This window comes from Gigantopelta aegis, chromosome 6 (genome assembly GCF_016097555.1).
Source record: "Gigantopelta aegis isolate Gae_Host chromosome 6, Gae_host_genome, whole genome shotgun sequence".
NCBI lineage: Eukaryota > Metazoa > Mollusca > Gastropoda > Neomphalida > Peltospiridae > Gigantopelta > Gigantopelta aegis.
The window spans coordinates 64,710,642-64,737,949 of record NC_054704.1 but is presented as its reverse complement, the minus strand read 5'-3'; the positions used below and the strand labels follow the sequence as shown (position 1 = coordinate 64,737,949).

General features: G+C 37.4%; 1 protein-coding gene across 4 annotated transcripts in view; it reads right to left on the bottom strand.

The window, feature by feature from the left end:
• The window catches only part of LOC121375402 (serine/threonine-protein phosphatase with EF-hands 2-like), a 133,393-nt gene that overhangs the window by 88,216 nt on the left and 17,869 nt on the right, over positions 1–27,308 (bottom strand). For all 4 annotated transcript variants that reach the window (XM_041502833.1, XM_041502835.1, XM_041502836.1 and 1 more), the window contains exon 2: positions 17,460–17,514. The gene's annotated coding sequence lies outside the window, so the exon portion shown is untranslated. The remainder of the gene's footprint in view (positions 1–17,459; positions 17,515–27,308) is intronic.

Below are 27,308 nucleotides of genomic sequence, written 5' to 3'. Positions count from 1 at the left end.
AGCAGAAATCTTACTAAGAGGCTACAGCACATCCAAAATCTAATCTAGCAGCAGTCCCTGAATTCTCAAGACGTATGAGCCATAGTCCCCTGAATTCTCAGACATACATGTATGAGCCGTAGTCCCCTGAATTCTCAGACGTATGAGCTGTAGTCCCCTGAATTCTCAGACGTATGAGCTGTAGTCCCCTGAATTCTCAGACGTATGAGCTGTTGTCCCCTGAATTCTCAGACATATGAGCTGTAGTTCCCTGAATTCTCAGACGTATGAGCTGTAGTCCCCTGAATTCTCAGACATACATGTATGAGCCGTAGTCCCCTGAATTCTCAAACGTATGAGCTGTAGTCCCCTGAATTCTCAGACGTATGAGCTGTAGTCCCCTGAATTCTCAGATGTATGAGCTGTTGTCCCCTGAATTCTCAGATGTATGATCTGTAGTACCCTGAATTCTCAGATGTATGAGCTGTTGAAAACTCTGATGACAATCATTATGAAAATCAGGCAAAACTGTTAGCATAATTTCATTTCGTCAAAGTCATTTTGGCAAAACATTTGCCACCTGATCTAGAAATAACCCAATGTGTTATCAGGTATCGGACTTCAGAATTTCTCGCCTGTGGCAATATTTTTAAAACACTGCCATGGCTGAAACAGTCCACTGACGGCAGTTGTGTGCCTGCTAAAACAGCAGGAAATAAACATGACTGAAAGGTTATTTTGCTGTATGTAGACATATTTCAAAAACACAAATGTTAAATACTGGCAGATAATATACATCAGGGGCCTAATTAATTCTCTTAATAACTCTTAGTAACTCTGCTAGACAACAAAGCATCCTCTTTGTAAGTCTTTTAGCATTGCACTGCGAGATCGCAAAGTTGCGAGAGTTTAGAGAATTAGGCCCCAGGTATATACAGTTTGTAATCGTTAAGGAGCTGCACTGATGGCAGACATTTTTAACCAGTGGCAGAAAAGTGCCGTTGGTGACACTCCTGACCTATGGAAATCTATATCTCAACAACGGCAATTGCTGTCGGTGCCATCATTAAGTTCGAGCCATGTGTTATGTTTGCATTAAATAATCTTAAAAGGCAATCCTTATCTGATAAAAATACCAGACATGACATTTTAATTTAGGCAAGCAGTTCCACAAATATGAAACAAATTAACTTACTTTAAAGAAAAATGATTAACGGTGGGCATGAAAAGACTCATTATTTTATTATTTTTCAGGCGAGTATGAAGCCCTTGTAAGTCACCACTCACCTGTCATGGACAGGCCTAAGAAGATCACCTTTTTAATCCATTAGCAGTGTTTCTGCCAGAAAGAAATTTTTGGGTATGCATGGCGCTATGGAACTGAATGCAACCAGTCAACTGTTGGTATGGGTGGCCTTCCCCAGAAAGAACATGGGTTAAGTTTAGGGTTAGGGTTAAGAAAATCATACAGCAATGACAAGAGTAATTGATTTTGTCCAAAAAAAAATAAAAAAATAAAAATCTGCCAAAACATTTGGGTATGGCTCCATACCCATTTTACCCTCTGGCAGAAACCCTGCTTAGCTGATGGCTTCCTGATAAGTCTGACTGTACATACATATTGCAAGTTAGCTGTCTATTGATGTAGATGTTGAAACAAGCCGAAATCAATGTGGTTTTGACAAATGAGCATTCCCTATTCTCTGAAAGTCTAATGATATATGACGAATAGATCCGGCAGTAGAAATCACAGACTATACAAGTCAGAACTAACTTAAATTTGAACCTACATACCAAGGAAGACATCCATGGACAAAATTTTGGAGAACTCTGCTGGGTCTCGAGAGGTAGGGGTTATTGTGAGTTTGTGGACAGGAAAAAAATGTAAAGTTTGTTTTATTTAACGACACCACTGGAGCACATTGATTTTTTATCTTATCATCGGTTATTGGACGTCAAACATATGGTCATTCTGACACTGTGTTTTAGAGGAAACCCGCTGTCGCCACATAGGCTACTCTTTTTACGACAGGCAGCAAGGGATCTTTTATTTGCACTTCCCACAGACAGGATAGCACAAACCATAGCCTTTGTTGAACCAGTTATGGATCACTGGTCGGTGCAAGTGGTTTACACCTACCCATTGAGCCTTGCGGAGCACTCACTCAGGGTTTGGAGTAGGTATCTGGATTAAAAATCCCATGCCTCGACTGGGATCCGAACCCAGTACCTACCAGCCTGTAGACCGATGGCCTGCCACGACGCCACCGAGGCCGGTAAATGATCTTGTGGACAGGAAGTTTTCAAGTGCAAAAAAAATCAAATTCAGCAAAATTCGAAATTCGTTGTGTACATATAGATCGGCTTTAGAATGTGCCAAATTCCAACTGGAAAGGATATTATGTAGATCTGTAACAGGAAGGAAGGAAATGTCTTATTTAACGACGCACCCATTCACATTTTATTTACGGTTATATGGAGTCGGACATATGGTTAAGGATCACACAGATATTGAGGGAGGAAACCTGCTGTCGCCACTTCATGGGCTACTCTTTTCAATTAGCAGCAAGGAATCTTTTATATGCACCATCCCATAGACAGGATAGCACATACCACGGCCTTTTATGTACCAGTCGTGGTGCACTGGCTGGAGCGAGAAATAGCCCAAGGTGATCTGTAACATAACACTAAAATACATGGCCATTGAATACTATTTATCTATTGAGTGGTAATGTTTTAAAACATATCTGATGTGAAGAAGTGTGTTGGATACATTCTTAAGCCACAAACTAAAATAAATACTTAAATAGTATCTATAGTCTGTCCCATAGGGAACACCTTTTTCATACTACAGAATTTCCTACAAGTTATTTATTTCTGAACCGACTGTTTTATAAATTGCACACAAAAATAGTTTGGGTTGGGGTTTTTTTTTGCTATTTCGAAAACACTTTCACTTTTCTTCTTAAGTTAAACCAAACTGAAATTATTTATATAAAACATTTTTACAGGAGGATGGGACAGAGTATATTAGTTACATGAGAATCATATTTTACTTATTACATATCCTCAAAAAAAAAACCTCACATGTTTAAAAGAAATTGTACAGCTATTAAAGTTTATTCATGGTGCATGGGCTTGCTTTGTTAACTTATAAAGGCAACAATCAGTTTCAGTAGAGTTTAATTTCAGTGCACAATTTCTTTGATGGCTGGTAGTACTAAACCAAATAACTTCCAGCTGGGTCAAAATTTGAGGTGCACCGAACTTTTGATAGAGAAGTTAACACCACAAGTCCTGTGATTGGTGATAAATGTGAGTGTGTTGGTTGTAAAAAAACATTAGTTTTATCTGGGCCAAAACATATATATGCAATTTTATTTCATCTAGTACCACTGTGTCAAGTAGCCTTGTGCTTGGAACATGTATGGGATACCTGTAAAAAAAAGTACTAAAGTTTTTCTGTGGGACTAGGGTAGTCATAGATGCTACCCGTTATCTCTGAAATGAGCAGCTGACCCCTAATATTTATTTAATTCACTTTAAGGGTGAGGATGGTAGTATTTGTATCTGTGGTGTTTATGTCGATTGATACACTGCAGATAGGATTTTAGCCACATATGTTACTATTGTTGTCTATGGGATTTAATTTGGTAGTATACACTCTAAATACAATTTTTAGTCTGTAGGTCAACTGCTTTATGTCATCCAGTCTTTATATACAGGTTATTATATGTTGTGGTATATGTTGTTTTTTCTTTGAAAACAATCCCTTGCTGCTATGTGATATCAGAGTGAATCCTCTCAAAATATATATTGTTTTTAATTGTGCTAAAATAGTCATAACACACCAACCGGCCTCGGTGGTGTTATGGTTAAGCCATCGGACATAAGGCTGGTAGGTACAGGGTTCGCAGCCTGGTACCAGCTTCCACTCAGAGCAAGTTTTAACAATTCAATGGGTAGATCTAAGACCACTACACCCTCTTCTTTCTCACTAACCACTAACCTACTGTCCTGGACAGACAGCCCAGATAGCTAACGTGTGTGCCCAGGACAGCATGCTTGAACATTAATTGGATATAAGCATGAAAATAAGTTGAAATGAAATGAACATAACACACCAAATAGCCAAGTTTAATGGTTTAATAAAACAAGAGGTGCTTGTATCGTAGGATCGAATCACCTAATATCTGATTGGGTTTTTTCCTCGTCCCAACCAGTGCACTAATTTTGGTATATCAAAGGTCATGATATGTGCTGTCCTTTCTGGGGGAACATGCATACTTGCTACTAATGGGAAAAATGTACCGGGTTTTTTCTCTAAGACTACATGTACATGTTAGAATTACCAATTCTCTGACATCCAAAAGCTGATGATTAATAAATCAATGTGGTATAGTGGCATCATTAAATCAAACAAACTAACTAAACTAATTAAACAAATCTTTCTTTGCTTTCCTACTTTTTGGTCTTTTTATGATGCACATCTGGCTATATCACTTAAGACAGGAAAATGAGTCATATAATCGTCCCCATTACAAACATTTTCCAAGCAATACTTTGACATCATTGATATATATGGGCGAGACATAGCCCAGTGGTAAAGTGGATGGTGCATATAAAAGATCCCTTGCTGCTAATCGAAAAGAGTAGTCCATGAAGTGGTGACAGCGGGTTTCCTCTCAATATTTGTGTGGTCCTTAACCATATGTCTGACGCCATATAACTGTAAATAAAATGTGTTGAGTGCATCATTAAATAAAACATTTTTTTCTTTCTTTCAATGATATATATAGAGAAGTGAATACCACAAGTCCTGTGATTGGTGATAAATGTGAATGTGTTGGTTGTAAAAAGAAAAGTTTCATCTGGGCAAAAAAAGGTATGCAATTTGATTTCATCTAGTACCACTGTGTCCAGTAGCCTTGTGCTTGTAACATGTATGGAATACCTGTAAAAACAGGACTAAAATTTTGTGCGGAACTAAGGTAGTCACAGACGCTACCCGTTATCTCAGAAATGAGCAGCTTGACCCCCAATTTTTTCTGATTCACTTTATGGGTGAGGGGTGGTAGTATTTATATCTGTGGCGTTTATGTCGATTGATATGCTGCAGGTAGGAATTTTAGCCACATATGTTACTATTGTCGTCTATGGGATTTGATTTGGTAGTATTCACCCTATAGCAATGGTTATGTGTTATGGTAAAATGGAAAGGAAAGGACATTCATTTGACAATACCTCAACACACTTAATATTATGGCTATATAGTGTCAAACATATGGTTATTTCAAATGTTGAAATGCAGGGCAGTATATACCATAGTCTTTGATGATATATATGTGATGGGGCACTAGCCTCTAAGAATAAAAAAAACTTGTGTGAACCATTTATGGGCTACATAAAAAATACTCATTCTTTTGGTGTAACTCATTTGGAATTATAAAATTAATGATGTCACCCTGTGCTACTTGTCCAGTGGACAAGTGAAAAATTCTACTTATTTCTATCATTGATTAATCAAAACCGGCCTCGGTGGCATCGTGGCAGGCCATCGGTCTACAGGCTGGTAGGTACTGGGTTCGGATCCCAGTCGAGGCATGGGATTTTTAATCCAGATACCGACTCCAAACCCTGAGTGAGTGCTCCGCAACGCTCAATGGGTAGGTGTAAACCACTTGCACCGACCAGTGATCCATAACTGGTTCAACAAAGGCCATGGTTTGTGCTATCCTGCCTGTGAGAAGGGCAAGTAAAAGATCCCTTGCTGCCAATCAGAAGAGTAGCCCATGTAGTGGCGACAGCGGGTTTCCTCTCAAAATCTGTGTTGTCCATAACCATATGTCTGATGCCATATAACCGTAAAATAAAATGTGTTGAGTGCGTCGTTAAATAAAACATTTCTTTCTTTCATTGATAAATGATGTTTGGGTAGAGTTAAAACCTGATATCAATAAGTTTGCAATGTTTGATCCAGAAATGTTTAGAACTACAATATTAATATGAAAACAGAATATATGCAAATGATTTATGTCATTCTTGCAAAAATATGTATAGAGTAAAAAAAAAACCCAGAAAAAAAAGAAATTGCCTACCTACCTACCCACATTTGAAGCTACAGGTCGGAAATGAACAAAACAAAACTATTTTTAATGACAGCCTAACCAATTATGCCCTGCCTTGGTCGGTCAGCCAAGATACCTTGAACCTTAAAGGCATACTGTCACAGATTTAAGGATCTTATTTCTCTAAAAATGAATAATAAATCAAAATTACATTAATCTTTACAGACCAAATGTAGCTATTGCATATACTTTAACTACACCATGATGGAGTGAAATCCATGTCAACCCTCTCAGCAATGTTAGTTTTTGAATTATGGACCATTGCCATAATTCCATTTTTTTTTTAAATATCTTTAATAAGGCCGAAAAAAAAAAAAATACTTGTTTCCTATTACATGCTGGAAAAATATCGGGTAGGTAGGTAGGAAAAACATTTTATTTTGGAAAATAATTTTATTTATGGATATTAAATAAAGGTGTTGACTACAGGAATCCAAAATAACCTCTGCATGTATAGAAATGCATTATGCAAACCAACAATACCATTCATCACAGTGTTTTCCCTAGAAATGAAGTAAGGCATGGTAAAGTGACGTTTTGGGGGCATATTTTATATACAGTTTTAAATATAAGGGCTTTTTTTCCATTATACAATTTTCAAAAGGACAAAAACCTTATGGCCATTTTATTTTCTATATCTATTTCATAACTTAATTTAAAAAAAGGAAATATGTAGTACTATCCACATAGGTGTCAGTGTTCGAGATTACAAAATTGAGGCAGTATCCCAGTTGGATACTAACATTTCAAAATCTGGTATCCCACCTGAGAATTTAGTATCCCACTTAAATGAAATTCATAAATAACATTGTAACAAACTTGGACGGCACTGTTCTCATTAAGCCGCAATCGACATCGTGGAATTCGTGAAATTCACAATCAAACGGAATCTATTTTTGAGTAATGCTGACATAAATTAATTTCTAGCAGTAATCTACAAGTGTTTCTGACATTACTAATAATAAACCTACCTGTATCAATTTCTGCAGATGTGGAATCAATACCCCAAATAAAATTTGAAGGGGGGAAATATCCAACAAAAACAATAGCGACTTAGCAGTTCTCAGTCTATTGCTACGTCGCTATTTCTCCAGTGTAGCATTAGACTGGGTACGAGTTGGGGGAGATATTGTTACGACATAGCATTGGACTGGGTACAAGCTCGAAAATACTGTTACTTAACTTCACCAGTAAATGACGACTTTCATTGTTTCAGCGAAAAATAAAAATGCAGGATTAATAAAAATAAAAATAAACATTATATGGTATCCCGGTGGGATACTGGGTTCTTGAAGACTGGTATCCAAAATTAAATTCTGGTATCCCCGGGATATCGGGATACCGTTAATCTCGTACATTGGGTGTGTTTAAAGGCTTCTTTTTACATGGGCAACTTATAAATTTATAAAAGGCAAGGCATTTTGATTTTGAGGGCAACATGGTGCTAACCTATCTGTGGGAGAGTACATACAACAGACCCCTTGCTGTTTAATAATAGGCAGAAGGTTTATTCTCATACTAACACTTAACTTCTGTACTGGTCCAGGACAGACTTGGTTGAACCTTAATTGGATAGAAACCAGTAAATAAGTTATAACAATTTCTTTTAATGAAAACTGAAAAGAAGGGTTCTATATTTATCTGTCCAACAATAACATTTAAAAAAATTTTTTATCTTTCCTAGTGTATCTAAGAAATGGTAGACTTACCAATTTTATAATTTGCAATGTTAGTTTTATTCTGTATGCATCCAGTATTAAAGTACACACTTGGTTTGAAGCAATCAATTGGGACTGGCCTCAGTGGCATTGTGGTAGGCCATCGGTCTACAGGCTGGTAGGTACTGGGTTCGGATCCCAGTCGAGGCATGGGATTTTTAATCCAGATACCGACTCCAAACCCTGAGTGAGTGCTCCGCAAGGCTCAATGGGTAGGTGTAAACCACTTGCACCGACCAGTGATCCATAACTGGTTCAACAAAGGCCATGGTTTGTGCTATCCTGCCTGTGGGATGCACAAATAAAAGATCCCTTGCTGCTAATCGGAAGAGTAGCCCATGTAGTGGCGACAGCGGGTTTCCTCTCAAAATCTGTGTTGTCCATAACCATATGTCTGACGCCATATAACCGTAAATAAAATGTGTTGAGTGCGTCGTTAAATAAAACATTTCTTTCTTTCAATCAACTGGTCCAATGAATAGAAATGCAGTACAAATGCTCAGGATGTCCAAACGAATGTTGGAAAGTAAAGTTTGTTTTATTTAACGACACCACTAGAGCACATTAATTTTTATCTTTAATATCATTGGCTATTGGACGTCAAACATATGGTCATTCTGACACTATTTTTAAAGGAAACCCGCAAAGTTCCCAGTGACCACTTACAAAAAATAATGTCTTACTGACATATTTAATCATTTGATTTGGCAGTAAACTCCATCATTATCGTTAAACATTCCCTTCCCTAGTTTATCAGAAGGTCACTAAATTTCTACAAGGCCAGTTTGTCACTGGAGTAAATCATTAAATATAATTATTATTATTATTATTATTATTATTATTATTCGGAACACCTTGCTACGCTAGATGTAGAGTAAATCGGAAAAGATCGCATATATTCGTGAAAACAATTTTCCGACTCTTCGCCCGATATCTCACGAAAGTTACCGAACTTCAATTTGAAGGGAAGTAACTCCATCAATCAATTGTTAGAAGAAAACATTTCGTGGCTAACGGGTCGCCAATAAAACTAAATTTGCGACAGTAAAACCACCAATATGCGTCCGCAAATTGGAAAACACAGTAGGGTTATCCCCTAAATGACACCAAATTAGTGCTTGTGATAGTTTTGGAATGTTTTTGTGGAAATCGTTGTTATATTAAAAAAAAAAAATTGGATATACAAAAAACGTTTTAGGGTCGGCAGGTTCAAGTTAGGGTCGGTCGGGTAACCGGAAACAAACACTATTTTATGATATGCCTAAGTGGAGTATGGTGGTTACGTAGATGGTTGAATAAAGTACATTTAAGAACAAATCAAATATATATATATTTAAGTAATACTTTGTTAGGCCATGTAATAGGTCAGTGGTCTGTGATAACATGCCTTTAAGTGGCTATAAACACAAAAATAAATATGAAAACAAACGTAAAATTTGTTTTATTCCCTCCCCCCCCCCCCCACCACCCCCACTTACTCTTCTTTCCAGGCACATATGAATTTTTAGTGGGAGGTCTAGATTGTGGCAATTTAAGTTCATAGGGGTGTCGAGACATGCTAATCTGGAAAACGTATGAAACAAAAGAACATTTGCTTCAGCAGTGGGTTCCCTCCCTCTACACATGTGTCTGCTTTCCCTGAACAATGCACAAGGGCAATCTTTCTTAGTAATTTCACATACAGTGAAACCCCTCAAAACCGGACACCATCGGGATGTCCGGTATTAAGAGGTGTCCGGTTTAGAGACAGGGGATCAAAAATCCCATCACCCGACTCCCCGTTCCAAGTGGAATTTTCGTGTCGGGCTAGTAATTATGTTAACTGTATATGCCCGATGACATGTGATTAATGTCACACCTAAAACTTATTTTCATTTTGTTACAAATCTCAGTAGTTCCTTTGGAAAGAGTTACGATCGTTCGAGTATTAACATAGCTCTAAGGAGAACTAACCCTATCTCTAAATGCTGGAATGATCGGAACTCTTGCCAATGCGTTAACACATCAAAACGGAAATTATATTGAAAAGTTCGATAACAACTTAGAGAGTTATTCCCCTTTTACTATTGAATGAGATCGGAAATTTTCGCCACTGAATGTTCGTACAAGTAATCGCTTCGATGATCTTCAAACTTGGAAATACCGTCCAATACGCTTTACAATTTATATAAAAATAAAGTATACATGCCTTGTGTGTGCAGTCAAAATGTTTAATCGTTGCAAACATGGTACAGTGAAACCCCTCTAAACCGGAGACCCTCAGGACCATGTAAAATGTCCAGTTATGAGAGGTATCCGGTTTAGAGAGGTTCTCTTCTGCACAGATATTTAAAAACCGGATCTTGAGGTTCGGTTTTGAAAGGTTTCACTGTATATGAGGTGGGATACAGTTTAAAACATTATTGTCATATTAAAATTAAATCAGATGTTAACGCTGTTCCGGAATATGATCTTTGCAAATGAACAGGGATGTAAAGCAAATGCTACTAACGAGTTTATAATTTCCGAGTTCACTCGAACAAAGCATACATATTATGAACTATATTCTCATAAAATTTGTAACATACATTAGTGTAGATGTAATAAACCTTGTGGCAGAACATGCTTAATGTTTTCAGTACTTTGCAAATGTAAATCTACGTTTGTGTAAAATTAATGTCTAAGGTAAAGTTAAGATTTCATTAGCCCTACGTCATAACTGTGACAAGTTAGATTTCATTAGCCCTAGCCATAATCGTGACAAGTTAGATTTCATTAGCCCTATGTCATAATTGTGACAAGTTAGATTTCATTAGCCCTACGCCATAATCGTGACAAGTTAGATTTCATTAGCCATACGTCATAATTGTGACAAGTTCGATTTCATCAGCCCTACGTCATAATTGTGACAAGTTCGATTTCATTAGCCCTACGTCATAATTTGTGACAAGTTAGATTCCATTAGTCCTACACCATAAACGTGATGGTGCGATGCTCTCTAAGCATACATGAGTATATTCATTAATTTTTTTCTGCTTTATGAATATTGTTTTGAGCAAATAAATTATGCTCAATAAATTAAAAATACAAGGCTGCAATTGATGTAACGACACCCCCCACTTACTCACCCATCGTAAGAAGCTACGTGATAATCATGTTTTGGGGTCAAGAGTTAAATAACATACTCACAATAATGACACATGAGCCAAAATCCCTAAAAGATTTTGAACCAGTATGCCAGACATAAAAGAATGGCTCACAACTGGAAAGGGTTCTCGTCACACCCACGGCCATACAACAAGTAGTCACTAAGACATATACTGACACAATAATTATATTTAGATGAACAAGTGGACACTATCAAACAAATGACAAAGTTTAAATCAACAAATGGACACTATTTGAAACATAAAGTTTAAATCAACAAGTAGAGAAGACACAAAAGTACAATAAACTGTGGATACTACTGAACAGACATATAAATTTAGTACTTCCTGGGTAAGTGTTGTAATTTATTGCCAAAATTCTTTATGTGTGTAATTAAACCAATTACTTTCAAGATTATTACATTATTGAGCACTGTATTAAATTAAGTACAGTAACAGAATTGGTTACCTTAAGAAATATGGACATGTGAAAAAATATATGGGGCAAGTGAATATCTGATAGACACTTGGCCTGTGGCAAGTAATTTTTGGGAAAAATTTTGAACCCTTGAGAGAGGTTAAGTTCTGTATCCATTTCTTAAAACAGGACCATGAAAAATGTCCAGTTTTGGGTGGGAATTCCGGTTTACAGAGGGTCCAGTTTTGGGTGGGAATTCCGGTTTACAGAGGGTCCTGTTTTGGGTGGGAATTCCGGTTTACAGAGGGTCCTGTTTTGGGTGGGAATTCCGGTTTACAGAGGGTCCAGTTTTGGGTGGGAATTCCGGTTTACAGAGGGTCCTGTTTTGGGTGGGAATTCCGGTTTACAGAGGGTCCAGTTTTGGGTGGGAATTCCGGTTTACAGAGGGTCCAGTTTTGAGATGTTGCACTGTAAACAGAAGCTGACAGTTCATGGGTGAATATGTTTAACTGTAACAAGATACACACAAATATCTGGATACACAGTGGCACAAATGTATCATTATCGATCAATAACTAACTAGGCAGTTCTAGCAGGTATATTTATAAGTAGGTGTGAATTTAATATACACCACGAGCAGGAGAAATCAAATTAAATGCTATACGATGTGTTGGGAGCAGAGAAAACTGATGCATTAAGCACATCATTAGTCTTGTGAGTTGGAGCACGTATTGATCGAATTACACTAATAATAAAGATTAATTTGCAGTAACAGTGTCAGCCATCTGGTGCCAAAATATAGTACATCTCATCAATTTGCCAACAACAAAAACACATGGGAATGGGCTATTTTTGGCATGCTTTGATGAGAAAACTGTTTAAGCACGCCTGTCACAGGTGAAACGTCTGATTGCTGGAGTTCTGCCGACTAAAACTTATTTACAGCCCATATGCATGTAGCTACCTAAAGTGTCATGGACAAATCAATTTCACATTAACTCAGTGTAATAGATTTCAATCTGGCTTTTTTTCATTGGATGGTGTGGCATTGGCGACCTGGTTATCACCCAGGAGCAGCCAGTCATATTTCTTGAAAGTGTTATCTCATGTATATGTGTTAACAGTATGTGTTATCAAAAATAACGGACAGTGTTTTCACCAAAAGGTGTGTAAGAAATTGCTATTATACGCAAGCCTCAATTATTTACCAATAATAAATATTAAAAATGTACAAGTCAGTTTCATACTGTCACATGATATAATATCTGAGAATTTGTCTTTGTTTTTATTCCTCAAATTTACTAAGGTGAACACAAATACCATGTTATTATTCCAAATGATCACATTTGCTGAAAATAAATTACAAATTATCTCCCCTCTAGGCATGACTGGAGAGAGACACTTTTCTCAATTTCAAGTCTAAAATGGGCAGAAAGAGGTAATAGTTCACTATTAAGGGGGATTATGTGAGATCCACAAGTAACTATTGGTTCACCATTCAGTGGGGTTATATGTGATCACACAACTATCAGTTCACCATTCAATGGGGGAGGGTATGTTAGATCCACAACTAATTATCAGTTTACCATTCAATGGGGGGAGAGTATGTTAGATTCACAAGAAACTATCAGTTCCACATTCAATGGTGGAGGGTATGTTAGATTCACAAGAAACTATCAGTTCACCATTCAGTGGGGGGAGGGTATGTTAGATTCACAACAAACTATCAGTTCACCATTCAATGGGGGGAGGGTATGTTAGATTCAGAAGAAACTATCAGTTCACGATTCAATGGGGGTAGAGTATGTTAGATTCACAAGAAACTATCAGTTCCACATTCAATGGTGGAGGGTATGTTAGATTCACAAGTAACTATCAGTTCACCATTCAATGGTGGAGGGTATGTTAGATTCACAAGAAACTATCAGTTCACCATTCAATGGGGGTAGATTATGTTAGATTCACAAGAAACTATCAGTTCCACATTCAATGGTGGAGGGTATGTTAGATTCACAAGTAACTATCAGTTCCACATTCAATGGTGGAGGGTATGTTAGATTCACAAGAAACTATCAGTTCCACATTCAATGGTGGATGGTATGTTAGATTCACAAGAAACTATCAGTTCCACATTCAATGGGGGAGGGTATGTTAGATTCACAAGTAACTACCAGTTCACCATTCAATGGTGGAGGGTATGTTAGATTCACAAGAAACTATCAGTTCCACATTCAATGGTGGAGGGTATGTTAGATTCACAAGTAACTATCAGTTCCACATTCAATGGTGGAGGGTATATTAGATTCACAAGTAACTACCAGTTCACCATTCAATGGAGGGAGGGTATGTTAGTAACTATCAGTTCCACATTCAATAGGGGGAGGGTATGTTAGATCCACTAGTAACTATCAGTTCACCATTCAATGGGGGAGGGTATGTTAGATTCACAAGTAACTATCAGTTCACCATTCAATGGTGGAGGGTATGTTAGATTCACAAGAAACTATCAGTTCCACATTCAATGGTGGAGGGTATGTTAGATTCACAAGTAACTATCAGTTCCACATTCAATGGTGGAGGGTATATTAGATTCACAAGTAACTACCAGTTCACCATTCAATGGAGGGAGGGTATGTTAGTAACTATCAGTTCCACATTCAATAGGGGGAGGGTATGTTAGATCCACTAGTAACTATCAGTTCACCATTCAATGGGGGAGGGTATGTTAGATTCACAAGTAACTATCAGTTCACCATTCAATGGTGGAGGGTATGTTAGATCCACAAGTAACTATCAGTTCACCATTCAATGGGGGCAGGGTATGTTAGATCCACAAGTAACTATCAGTTCCACATTCAATGGGGGGAGGGTATGTTAGATCCACTAGTAACTATCAGTTCACCATTCAATGGGGAGGGTATGTTAGATTCACAAGTAACTATCAGTTCACCATTCAATGGTGGAGGGTATGTTAGATTCACAAGTAACTATCAGTTCACCATTCAATGGTGGAGGGTATGTTAGATCCACTAGTAACTATCAGTTCACCATTCAATGGGGGAGGGTATGTTAGATTCACAAGTAACTATCAGTTCACCATTCAATGGTGGAGGGTATGTTAGATTCACAAGAAACTATCAGTTCACCATTCAATGGGGGTAGATTATGTTAGATTCACAAGAAACTATCAGTTCCATATTCAATGGTGGAGGGTATGTTAGATTCACAAGTAACTATCAGTTCCACATTCAATGGTGGAGGGTATGTTAGATTCACAAGAAACTATCAGTTCCACATTCAATGGTGGATGGTATGTTAGATTCACAAGAAACTATCAGTTCCACATTCAATGGGGGAGGGTATGTTAGATTCACAAGTAACTACCAGTTCACCATTCAATGGTGGAGGGTATGTTAGATTCACAAGAAACTATCAGTTCCACATTCAATGGTGGAGGGTATGTTAGATTCACAAGTAACTATCAGTTCCACATTCAATGGTGGAGGGTATATTAGATTCACAAGTAACTACCAGTTCACCATTCAATGGAGGGAGGGTATGTTAGTAACTATCAGTTCCACATTCAATAGGGGGAGGGTATGTTAGATCCACTAGTAACTATCAGTTCACCATTCAATGGGGAAGGGTATGTTAGATTCACAAGTAACTATCAGTTCACCATTCAATGGTGGAGGGTATGTTAGATTCACAAAAAACTATCAGTTCCACATTCAATGGTGGAGGGTATGTTAGATTCACAAGTAACTATCAGTTCCACATTCAATGGTGGAGGGTATATTAGATTCACAAGTAACTACCAGTTCACCATTCAATGGAGGGAGGGTATGTTAGTAACTATCAGTTCCACATTCAATAGGGGGAGGGTATGTTAGATCCACTAGTAACTATCAGTTCACCATTCAATGGGGGAGGGTATGTTAGATTCACAAGTAACTATCAGTTCACCATTCAATGGTGGAGGGTATGTTAGATCCACTAGTAACTATCAGTTCCACATTCAATGGGGGGAGGGTATGTTAGATCCACTAGTAACTATCAGTTCACCATTCAATGGGGGAGGGTATGTTAGATTCACAAGTAACTATCAGTTCACCATTCAATTGGGGAGGGTATGTTAGATTCACAAGTAACTATCAGTTCACCATTCAATAGGAGAGCAGTGTTCTCCAACCCCAGTAAGCGGCTTGTACACCCGCCAAGCTGAGAATTTGCGCCGCCAAGTTGAAGATTTTTGCAGACGGGTCTGCCAAGCTGATAAAAATGCCGCCAAGTCGAAAATCAATCCGCTATGACGAAAAAAACTTCCGTCAGTTCTATTCACCTATCGTTTGTGAGGCCCAAGGCCTCACATGTCCGCCAACCTCGTCGCATAAAAGTTGGAGAACACTAGGGGAGGGTATGTTAGATCCACAAGTAACTATTAGTTCACCATTCAATGGAGGAGGGTATGTTAGATGTACAGGTAACTATCAGTTTAAAATTTGATGGGGGAGGGTATGTTAGATCCACTAGTAACTGTTAGTTCACCGTTCAGTGGGGGAGGGTATGTTAGATCCACTAGTAACTGTTAGTTCACCGTTTCAATGGGGGAGGGTATGTTAGATCCACTAGTAACTGTTAGTTCACCGTTCAGTGGGGGAGGGTATGTTAGATCCACTAGTAACTGTTAGTTCACCGTTCAGTGGGGGAGGGTATGTTAGATCCACTAGTAACTGTTAGTTCACCGTTCAATGGGGGAGGGTATGTTAGATCCACTAGTAACTGTTAGTTCACCGTTCAGTGGGGGAGGGTATGTTAGATCCACTAGTAACTGTTAGTTCACCGTTCAGTGGGGGAGGGTATGTTAGATCCACTAGTAACTGTTAGTTCACCATTCAGTGGGAGGGAGGGTATACATTAGCTCCACAGGCATTTATTAGTATAACATTCAGAATGATATTATAACAGTTCACCATTTAGTGGGGTTACATGTGGTGCACAATTAGCTATCAGTTCACCATTCAATGAGAGTATGTTAGATCCACAAGAAACTATCAGTTAACCAGTCATTCAATGGGGGAGGGTATGTTAGATCCACAAGCATTTATCAGTATAACATTCAGAATAATACTATAACAGTTCATCATTTAGTGGAATTATGTGTGATGCCCAATTAGCTATCAGTTCACCATTCAATGTGGAGAGATATGTTAGATTCAAAAATCTCTAACAGTTCATCATTCATTGGAGGTTATGTGAGATCCAAAAGTAACTAACACTTCACCATTTACATGGTTTAGACAGAAGACCATAAGATATTGGCAATTTGGTGAATTTGCTTCGAAAATCTGTAGTCAAATTCAAGTTTCATGTCGCCAAACAGGAAAAATGGCAGTACATCTAAAAATAACAGCCGAGAATCAGCTTTCGAATTAGCTTTTTGGTGAATTGGTCATGACATATCTTTGCCAAATTCAACTGTAAATGATATTTGCAGGGGTGGGAATTGGTGAATTATAAAAAAGAGGAAATCTAAAGGGGTCCTGGAATTTCTTGAAATCCAGGTTAAAATCTGTGCCATCTGACACATTTTGGAGGAAAGGACAATTAAAATGCAAGGAAAAGCAATGTTCTAGGAGAGAAAAACAACTGATTCGAGGAGAATTCCCACCCCTGATTTGGCAATTTGGTTAATGACAGCTTAATCCCTACCAGGTACATTCACTGATGGTTATGTGAGATCCATAAGAAAATTAACAGTTCACCATTATTTAATGGATGTCATGTGAGATTCAAAATTAACTACCAGTTCAAAATTCAGTTGCTGCTGTGTGACATATTGTTCAGAGTAAATGCTTATCACACATTTAAAGTCAGGAGAGTTAATAGGGGTGTTAATTTCTTATGGCATTGCCATTATGTTAAAGTCTTCAGACTTCGTGGAAATGTATGTTTGCAAAAGTAATTAATTTATGGTTCTTCAAACCAACAGAAGACCTGTAAATCTTATTTCATTATTATCAACTTTCATCCAGAGTTTAAATCATTCCATATGCTACTGGAAGTGAAATAAAAGTTAAATTTTACTTACCACATCTGTCATATTTGAAGGAAATCTGTAATTTCATCAGGGCATTTTACCATTCCTGCAAAAAACATGAATTATTACAATTTTATTTATATCAAATAATGAGTAACATTTGAATTATTTTGATATACATTTTGTTGAGTAAAAAAAAGGATTTTGTCTGCATAATTGGTTAAAAAAAAATTTCATCTGAAATATTTTTCTGAAAATAGGTTCCATCTGCAAACCCATAAGAATAGGTGTCCCCACCTGTTCGAAGACAAAAATGTATGGGTTTTTTTGTCCTATGCAATATAAATAAAGATACAAATCCCCTCACTAGACTGTGCACACATACAACCCTCCCACTTCAGATATCAGGAGTGGGAATTGGTGAACTGTAAAAAAGAGTAAATCTAGAGGAGTCCCGAAAATTCTTGAAATTCTAGGTTAAAATCTGTGCCATCTGACACATTTTGGAGGAAAAGACGATTAAAATCTGAGGAAACGCAATGTTCCATGAGAGGAAAACAGCTGATCCGAGGAGAATTCCAGCCCCTGTGATCCTATGGGCCTGATCTGAAATATGTGTCCGTCATTAGGCTTCATCTGAAATCTTTGTCTTCAAACAGGTTCTATCTGAAATTTGTAATTTCTAAAAAGATTTCTAGGTTCCATTTTAAATATTTATCTGCAAAGATTCTATGTGACATACGAAATGTTTCTCTGCATTATCTGATGTGAGTAATTCAGTGCATTACAGTTCCATTTGACAGATGGTACATTACTGCACAAAATAGCATGTAATGTTCACTGATGCTTCAAAATAAAATTCAAATAATTTACCTTCTGTTGTGGAGAAAACTGAAACGTGATCTTTATATCAATGCTTACACTAATTAAACATGAAAGAATCCCATTACAACCTGCTGTTGGTCTCATGAAACTTTGCTAAAAGCAGTTTTAATGATTGCCTGAATGCTGTATTGTATCGACTTTGGTACGTATGCTAAACATGTAGATATGTCTAAGAGTTAGATGGAATCACTTATTAAAAAACTACATGTACATGATACTGTAATGGCAGATCATCAGGAAAAAAAATTGTTTTGTTTAATGACACCACTAGAGCACATTGATTAATTAATAATATAATCGGCTATTGGATGACAAACATTTGGTAATTCTGACACATAGTCATCAGAGGAAACCCACTACATTTTTCATAATGCAGCAAGGGATCTTTTATAGGCACTTTCCCACAGACAGGAAAGCACATACCACAGCCTTTGACCAGTTGTGGTGCACTGGATGAATCAAGAAAAAACCAATCTGTTGAATGCAAGCACCTCAAGCAAGCACTCAACCGACTCAGCTAAATTACCCCCCCCCCCCCTCCCCAATCCCAAAATCATGATACCCAGTCAACAACAATTTACTAAATTACAGATACAACATACATATAGGGGGTTTTTGGGGTTTTTTTTTTTATTATAGTAATTTCAAATAAACACATTAAAGTTTTAAACATTTGAGATATTTAGGATTGGGACGGGGCCCAGTGGTAGAGCGCTCACTTGATACGCAGTCAGTGTAAAATTTATCCCCATCGGTGGGCCCATTGGGCTATTTCTTGCTATAGGCAGTGCACTATAACTGGTATATCAAAGGTCGTGGTATGTACTATCTTGTCTCTGGAATGGTGCATATAAAAGATACCTTGCCACAAATGGAAAAATGTAGCAGGTTTCCTTTCCAAGACTATGTGTCAAAATTACCAAATGTTTGAGCTCGCTTGATGCGTGGTTAGTCTGGAATTGGTTCACGTCAGTAGGCCCATTGGGCTATTTCTCATTATAACCAGTGGACACCGGCTGGTATACCAAAGGCTGTGGTATGTGTTATCTTGTCTCTGGAATGGTGCATATAAAAGATCCCTTGCTACAAATGGAAAAATGTAGCAGGTTTCCTCTCTAAAACCTTTGTATGTCAGAATTACCAAATGTTTGACATCCAGTAACTGATGATTAATAAATCAATGTGCTCTAGAGGTGTTGTGAAACAAAACAAACTTTTAACTTTGAAACATTTAATTTACTAACATTTTAAGGTGTGTATTGTGGAACAATAATATAAAATATTTTTCAACTGTTGCCATCAATAAGATTCCATTTGTCAACCTGGCACTTTTTTGCCTGACAATTTCCATTCAGTAACATGAAGATATGAAAGAAACGTTTTATTTACGGTTATATGGCGTCAGACATATGGCTAAGGAACACACATATATTGAGAGGAAACCCGCTGTCACCACTTCATGGGCTATTCTTTTCGATTAGCAGCAAGGGATCTTTTATATGCACCATCCCACAGACTGGGTAGTACATACCACGGCCTTTGATATACCAGTCGTGGTGCATTGGCTGGAACGAGAAACAGCCCAATGGGCAAGCGGACGGGGATCGATCCCAAACCGACCGCGGACTGAGCGAGCACTTTACCACTAGGCTACGTCCCGGCCCCATGAAGGTATTTGCCCCAAACAAATGATGAAGATATAACCAGTATACCTAAAAGTGAAGGACCTATGTATGCTATGGTTGCAGACACTAAATGGGAGAAGACATTATGAGCACCAAATACGATAAATGATCAGGAAGGAAGGAAGGAAATGTTTTATTTAACAACGCACTCAACACATTTTATTTACAGTTATATGGGTCAGACATATGGTTACGGACCACACAGATATAAAGAGAAGAAACCCACTGTCGCCACTTCGTGGGCTATTCTTTCTGATCATCAGCAAGGGATCTTTTATATGCACCATCCCACAGACAGGATAGTACATACCACAGCCTTTGTTACACCAGTTGTGGAGCACTGGCTGGAATGGAAATGGCCAGGAGACAACGTCCTAAAACAGGTTCAAATTATGAAAACATCTCAAATGTTTAAAGGTAGAGTCAACTGAAACAAGAGCCTTATGTGTTGGAAAGATGCATACCCGGACCACCAACACATACTGACACTTTAGCAAATGAAAAACGTGTAAGTTTAGAGTTAATAAAAAAACATGATTATTCCTGCTAACTGGGGGCAGCCATTTTGTTTCGTTTTTGTGACGTCCGGTGGGATAGCTTGGGGCGAAGTGACGTCAGCTCCTGACCATCTCCTGTATATACAGTGTAAACAAAAGCAGTAATTTTTGACAAGGCCTTCTCTTTGATCAACCTGACTTGTAAAACAGCATAAATGACATAATAATATAATAAACCATTTAACTAAATATATTTCAAGTTGCATTAACGGAACAAAATGGGGTTATAGTATTTTTCTCTGTTTAATAATCCAAAGGAAAAATGTACACTATTAGGCCTATTGATATGCTACGTTGGAACAAAAACGACAACCCACGATACCCAAGTGATAATTTTCTTTTCTTTGGGACTACGTAATTGGTCAGTTCTGTGATTTTAGATGGAAAAGTCTACTTAATCAATAGTTTTACAGAACTATTTACAGTAATAAACCATGTCCATTACAATTTTAGGGGCGGCAGGTAATATTCCACAATACTGGTATGTATTTTTGTGTCTAGACAGCATCAATTAATTGGCTCGTCTGGTTACCAATCAAATACACACCTGCCAATCAGGAATCACAGGTAGTAGCAACCAACAGCATAGACCAATTAACTAAGAAAACACTCTGTGTATCATTTCAGTACGTAGGTTAATGCATGGGCAAAACATTGTTAATTGTTTCGACTTGTTGTGTAGCCACTTTGACAATGGTATTTTATTTTGTATTGAAAAATAATATATATAGTGCTGGATATACTTATTGCTGGCTTACTGGAATGTGTATTATTACAAAACATTGCAATGTTTGACTATTTATCATCCCGCAAAAACCAGGTAGATTGTGTTTCTCTAGTTCTAAGGCTCATTCCTGACGTGACGCATTAAGTATTACGTAACCACCAGCTCGCCAGAGGGCGCACTCACTGTGATGGTACAAAATGGCTGCGCCCGTTATATATAATAGCCGTCACATTTAACCGTTTTATTAATTAACTATACGATTATACATGTTGATATTAAGCAATAATGTGCATTATATATCGTTGAACATGCATACCAGGCCAAATGCCTTAATTGTCCTCTCTTTTAAGACATACAATTTTCTAATAGGTGAATTGCGTACATTGAGCACACTGCAAATACAAAGAAGTTAAGTTCAAATACACTGCTTCTAATTACTTCTACCTTTTTAGGCACAAATAGTTTGTTTAACGTAGGTGACCATGTTGAAACATACTGATGAAAATTTGACATGGCTTATGTAAAAGTACATCAAGCTGAAGACATGTTAAATCCTCTTATGTTATTATGCAGCATTTGGACAAAGCACAATTTGTTTAAAACAGAGCCGAAATGAAAACACAATTAAAGGAGATTATTAATAATCAATTAGCACAGGAATAGTCATGCTGCATTCTTGACAATTAGGAATAGCATTAGGTACAATGTACAACCATAGTAAAACTATATTATATACAAATACACATGTATGCATACACACACACACAAGCGTACGAGATGGGGGCAAAACTTAAAATTCGAGCAAAAATTATAGAGATATTCAGGAAAAATGTGCTAAGCTTTTTACCATATCCATCATTCTACCCTCAAAATTAGTTATAATCCATGTAATAATGTGTAGTGATTCGTTGCCAACTCTAAATAGCTGCTTGGTAATACTAATATGAATAAATGTTGTTATCCAGATTCGGGCATTTCGGTTTAATTCGGGCAAAAACCAGCCTGCTTCCCAGACATCCACCCCGCCTACATAAATGGGAGTCTATACGCCTATAAACACACACACACACAAACACCCTCTCCTTCTCTCTGCCTCCCTTCTTCTTAAACAGTCATGAACACACAAGCACATGCATGTACACACACACACACACACACACACAATCACACACACACATACACACACTCACAAACACACAAACACTCTCTCACACACACACACACACAATCACACACACACACACACACAAACACTCTCTCCTTCTCTCTGCCTCCCTTCCTCTTAAAAAGTCATGAACACACAAGCACATGCATGCACACACACACACACACACAATCACACACATACACACACTCACAAACACACAAACACTCTCTCACACACACACACACACAATCACACACACACTCTCTCCTCTCTGCCTCCCTTCCTCTTAAACAGTCATGAACACACAAGCACATGCATGCGCACACACACACATACACACACACACACACACAAACACACAAACACTCTCTCCTTCTCTCTGCCTCCCTTCCTCTTAAACAGTCATGAACACACAAGCACATGCATGCACACACACACACAAACACACACACACAAACACTCAAACACACACACACAAACACACACACACAAACACACAAACACTCACTCCTTCTCTCTGCCTCCCTTCCTCTTAAACAGTCATGAACACACAAGCACATGCATGCACACACACACACACACACACACACACACACACACACAATCACACACATACACAATCACACATCATATCCACAGCCAATACAGTCTATTTTAATAACTGGAATATTCCTGATTAATAAATGACATTGATATGAAGAGTTTTAGGAAAATCCTTTTAACACAGTGGGACATTAATATTGTGAAAGCATTCTGTGAATACACCATAAGTATACAGCCCACAAAAAGTTAAGCAATTAATGTTTCTTTCATAAATCATCTTTCCAAGTGTGTATAGACTTATTTTGTCAGTAACATAAAATGCACACATGCCTGTGCCGAAAAACCTCACAATGTCAGTTCTATAAATCAGAGCTGTCAACTTGTGGCAATTCTTAGGCATGAGAAAATTAGAAGTCAGGGGCCAGGCCTTGATCAAGGGATCCATGGGGTTAATCACCCTGGGTAAAACAGGGTGTTTGTTTGTTTGTTGAAGCCCAAAATGGAGATATCTAAAAATCGAGTGAGTGCAGGTTTTAGTAATTATTACACTTAATGTTAAACCATGCAAGTCGGTCATCGGTGGTGATTGTTGGTACAGAACAGAGGGCAGGCTTCATATGCTGTATTACTATTAGTAGGTAACTAATACAGAGACCCTGCACATAAATCCATTCAGCTCCAAAATACAAATCATTATTATAAAATAGTTTTATTTTTAAAAAGCGCGAGATTGTAGTAGTATTGCGTAAGAGCATGATCTTTCTTACAAATGTGTGAGACTCACGCCAAATGTGTGAGACTCACGCCAAATGTGTGAGACTCACGCCAAATGTGTGAGACTCACGCCAAATGTGTGAGACTCACGCCAAATGTACGCCAAATGTGTGAGACTCACACCAAATGTACGCCAAATGTGTGAGACTCACGCCAAATGTGTGAGACTCACACCAAATGTACGCCAAATGTGTGAGACTCACACCAAATGTACGCCAAATGTGTGAGACTCACGCCTAATGTGTGAGACTCACGCCAAATGTGTGAGACTCACACCAAATGTACGCCAAATGTGTGAGACTCACGCCTAATGTGTGAGACTCACGCCAAATGTGTGAGACTCACACCAAATGTGTGACAGTTGACAGGTATGTATAAATTGAACAGGAATGAAGTTATGTTGGCCCAAATCTAGCCATCTGAAAACATCAAGAGTCCATCATTACATATGCATGTGTAGAAACGATTGTTTCCGGTACCAGAACCGAAAACATTTTCCCATGATTATCATAACAAGTATGACTATTCAACGAAAATAATATATACATATATATATATATATACTCTTCAAAAAAAGTAGGGGAAATTGTAAGGTATATTAGCTGTGGGGAATGGTTATATGATAATAGTGAATTAACTGGGCAATCATTACAACCAGTAGTTCAGTATTACAGTAGGTTTTATGACCACCAAAGATCTTGAAGGACGATTGGGGTCAGAAGTGAAATTTGAAAGCTGACGTTTTTTTATCAGTAAATCGCAAATTCAAACAATAAAAATGACTAAAAGCAAAACAATAACAACTGTATGATCAACAGAATGAAAAAGATTGACAGAAATAATGTTCCACAGTGATTAATCGACCTTTCTGGGAATTGTCAAAATCGAGAATGACACCCCACGCACGTGTACGGGGGGGCAACTGTGTGATGCACGTGCAAACTATGGAATGTGTTTCGGTGTGTTGATAAACAGACCTGAACGTTCTTTACTAGGATGTCTGTGGTCAAAACGTTATGTTTAATATTTCAGGTTCCCCTACTTTTTTTAAAGAGTATATAATAAAACAGTTTCCGGTGGGTTTCCACGATCACAAGGCACAGAACAAAAAAAGTGTTTCCCATGAAATTTGAAATCCTAAGGCCTGATATGTTTCACGTGTCACAGCATGTTACAATCAATCACTTGCATACCCGTAGCATAGGTAGCAGTACAACAAATAGTATCACATAGAGTCATAGTGCAACCAACTTTTCAATCCACAGTTAAAGCTACCAGTCCTGCCATTGGTGATAAATGTCAGTTTGTTGTCATAAAATGTTACATTTAATTGGCCAGTAATTTAATTTTCTTACACACCCATCGGTGAGAACATGATTCTTTATTTTTTTATAACACATACTTGTGTACACATGCACATGTGTTAACAATTTCAAGACATACGACTGACTGCTCCTAGGCGATAACCATGTCACCAATGCAATACATCCAATGAAAAAACAGCACGATTGAAATCGATTACACTGTGATGTATAGTTAACCTGACAATCATTTGTATGTGACGCGCAAGTGCAAGGGCTGTAAATTACTTTTAGTTGAAAAAGATGTTAAAATTTGCTTAAAACCTGGTTTTTGAGGATATGTACGAAATAGAATAATACATTTGTGTCCATTAGATACAATTTATTTTACGTTTTCAAAACGTTTTAAAACGTATCAAACTTGCTTTTGCTCGTTAAGATACATTTTAAAACAACTCTTAAGATAAATGGTATCTAACGGCCAGTCATGAATTATTCTCTATTTAAAGGTGCACACCCTAGTTTTAACCCGTAAATATACAGAACTTCACATACGTGGTTTTCACTTCCTATTTATTGCACAAGTTTATTTTGCGCAAGAATATATAACATGAGACTGCGTAGTGGTCAAGTGGTATGTTCTTGGGCACAATGAATAGGAAGCGAAAACAATGTATGTGAAGTTCTGTATTTATTACATACCTTCTTTTATGTTAAATTATCTGAAACAAGTTCTGTATTTATTACATACCTTCTTTTATGTTAAATTATCTGAAACAAGTTCTGTATTTATTACATACCTTCTTTTATGTTAAATTATCTGAAACAAGTTCTGTATTTATTACATACCTTCTTTTATGTTAAATTATCTGAAACAAGTTCTGTATTTATTACATACCTTCTTTTATGTTAAATTATCTGAAACAAGTTCTGTATTTATTACATACCTTCTTTTATGTTAAATTATCTGAAACAAGTTCTGTATTTATTACATACCTTCTTTTATGTTATAACACACAAACCTTTTTAATTTAACGTCATTACAACTCTTTCTTAAATCTATGATTAATACTCCTTTCATGGATTTACTTAACGTTAACATCTAATGCTTCAAATACATTGTGACATAATTTGTCAATCATATAGGACATCAGTAACTAAAAGGCGCTAACTGCAGTAAAAATAAAAGGGAATTCCCCATTTAAAAGTTCCGGTCCAGATTGCACATATGGTGCAATACAAGATTAATTTATCACACGGTTTCAAAATGTCTTTATCACTATAGTAAGATTGAATAGGTATGTAATAAAAATGGACACTAAGTTTGGCTAAGTTACAAACCTGTAACACATTTGGATAAATTTACAAGAGCGTGAAACAAGGATCTTTGACGTTGAAACAGTGAAATATTGTTAAAAATAGACTAAAACTAAATTTCTCAGAAGCATGTGTTTTTAAAACTATGAAAAATGCATTCTGTGGTATTAGAAACACCAGGATCACCAAAAAGACTTAGGTTGTACGGAAATGGATTATCTAAACAATAAAATATAAGTAATGTTTGCTTTCAGTGATCATAAATGGCACTAATAGTGAAAAATATGCTGTAGCTGTTTAAAAACTAGGGTCTGTCCCTTTAACAATTACTTAGTGTCAATCTACCACCTACTATTGTGCTTCAAATATGTGCAGGGTTCTACTAAAAATAGGATAATAATTTTTGTGTTGTAGTCAGACATTTCTAATTATCTGAAACAAGCAGCTTAAACCCCCCCCCCCCCCCACCATTTTTTTAATATACTTTAAGAATGAGGGGTGGTGGTATTTATACCTATGGTGTATATGTTGGTTGAAATGCAGAGTGTTGCTGTTTTAGCCATATATGTCACTACTGTCATCCATATTATTTGATTTGGTGGTTTAATACACCGTATGCATACTGTAGACGACCAGAAATGTGGTGGCTCAAGTCACAGGAATGGTGAATGGGGTTATGTTCCAAAGAAATTCAGTTGCCCATCTCTTTGTACATCCAATGTAATTTCAGGGGGTATGTCTGTATATGACCATATCCACCATGGTTCAGGCATGCCTATCTCGGGTCCCACTGCTGACATAGCCAGCGGCTGAATCCAGGGCACAAGTGTCATTTCAAGGGGCACCCGAGAATTTTGTAATATTTTGTTTACAAGGAATTAGTTCAATACATGAGCTTGACAAACCATTATGACTGCGGTTATTCGAGAAATGCTCATCACATGACTCAAAATTAATAGGTCAC